At 47.6% G+C, this 2,100-nt stretch overlaps 1 pseudogene; it reads right to left on the reverse strand.

Moving 5' to 3' along the window:
* LOC101578896 overlaps nucleotides 1–168 on the reverse strand; it is a 78,024-nt pseudogene extending 77,856 nt beyond the window's left edge.
* Nucleotides 169–2,100: the final 1,932 nt, after the last annotated feature.

Genomic DNA, 2,100 nt, shown 5'->3' on the forward strand with positions numbered 1-2,100 from the left:
CCGAGCCGCGCTCTTGGCTCCGGGGCCCCCAACGCCGCCCCCGCCGGCTTCTTTTTTCTTGTTCTCCGCTGCCTTCAGCACCTCGAAGGGGTCCGATTCGTCGTCAAATAACTGGTCCAATCGGTTGGTGACCACGCAGCCGAAGCCTTCCTGTAGGGGCCCAGGCATGATGGTGGCTCGGCGGTGCGTTCCTCCACGGATTGCAGCGAGCCGCGCCGAGCCAAGAGCGCCTGCTTCAGCTCTTCCCACAAGATGGTCGCCTTTTTTTTTTTTTTTTGCAGAACCAGGAATTGAACTCAGGCCCTTGCGCTTGTCGGGCAAGTGCTTATTCTACTGAGCTATCTCCCAGGCCTCCCAAATACAATTTATTTATGGAACCGGGGATTGAACTCAGGCCCTTGCACTTGCCAGGCAAGTGCTTATTCTACTGAGCTATCTCCCTGGCAAACCAGAATCTTTGCAGGTGGGATTCTCTAATCAGGGTTATTTCTATCCTCTGGTCAAGGCTGACAACCATACTGCTCTAGTCCTTTATTTTACTAGGAGTTTGCAAGTGATGATGTTTTTTCATTCCTAGTAACTGTTAGCTAGGATTTCCCTAGAGAGAACTTTCCTCTACCCGGTATTTGAAGTGCAGCTGAGATAGTGAAGACAGGGCAAATGCTTGATTTCTTTTCTCTACTAATACTTAATATGATGAGTTTGGGAATCATTTTGGCAGTAATGGTCAACTGGTGATCTACCTGGTCTAGGAATCTCTGGCTGTAACAACACCTGCAAATCCTTTGATTTGTATCTTAATATGACAACAGACAGGTTTTTCTGGGGGAAGGATGATGGTGCAGTGTATTATCTGTGGCTACAAATGAGGTCAGATTAGCCTTGAACTCAAATTTATTTATTTGTTTATTTTTATTTTTTATTTTTTGCATTTTAGGGCAGGGTCTACAGGGTGTTCATGGTCTCACTACTAGATCAGACTGGTAGTGATCTGCCTGTTTACAGCCTCCTAAGAGCTGGGATTACAGGTTTGCACTACCATGCCCAGTGTCCATTGTCATTTCAGTGCACCCTGGGGGCAGGGCCGGCATGGCAGGCCCTGGGATTGAACCCCCAGCCCCTGTGCCTGCTTGCAGGTGCTTTAATCTGCTGAGCTATTTGGCCAGCCCTCTAAACTCAGATTTATTAGTGGGGAGCTTCTTGTTAAAATATAAACTGTGATTCTGCAGGGATAGGTTTGGTCTCTGTATTTCCAACAAGGTTCCAGAGGTTGTGGTTGCTCTTGGCATAAGGATTACACTGAGTAGTGAGAAGCTGGACTTAGCATCAGGCTTTGGCTCAGCTGGAATATTCTATTAAACAATTAATTTACATAAAGATACATAGCAAATTGTATACAGTCACAGATTGTACGTAGGATCTTGATGCAAAAGCTAAATGCCCCCATAGAGAGACCTCATGAGATGTGAGGGTAGCACAGACTCCTTTACCTGCGCTGTCCGGGTGGGCTGATCTGCATCCGATGGGTTCATCTGCTCTGTGAGATTTCTTTTTATAAACAGGGTCCTGCCAGCGTCTCTGTCTGTGAACTTTCTCCACACCCCAAGTTAGTGACTCTCAGGGTCTGCTGGGCATCAGAATCCCTGCTGGAGCTTTTTAAAAAATAAAAATAGGAGCAGGACATCCAGACATTCCTGTTTGAAAAGTCTCCACAGGCAATTCTAATGTGCAACCGGAGTTGAGAATCAGCGTTTTAAACACAAGATTTTCATTCCAGCGTTGCCGCAGGCATTTGATTCCTCACAAAACGCCTCTGCGAAAAGCCCGCTGCTAGTCTCTGTGAGCTTGGGCATTCCTGCTCGGTTTGTGCCGCGCCTCGTTCTGCCGTTCCCAGCTTGGAGCGCTTTGGAGGGAGGCGGATTCTGCTCTTTTTCTGTGCTTGCCACCCAGGTGGACGTGAGTTTTATTTCACAAGATGAGCCACTTCTCTCCCTTTTGCGGCCCAAGCTGAAAGCAGGACGTCCCATTAGGTGGAAACACAAATACTAGAAAACGTCCTGTGTTGTTAAAAGGCTGGCGTTTGCTGTTCAGAGGGTTTGC

This window comes from Octodon degus, unplaced genomic scaffold, assembly GCF_000260255.1.
Source record: "Octodon degus isolate 3935 unplaced genomic scaffold, OctDeg1.0 scaffold00286, whole genome shotgun sequence".
In the NCBI taxonomy this organism is placed as follows: Eukaryota; Metazoa; Chordata; class Mammalia; order Rodentia; family Octodontidae; genus Octodon; species Octodon degus.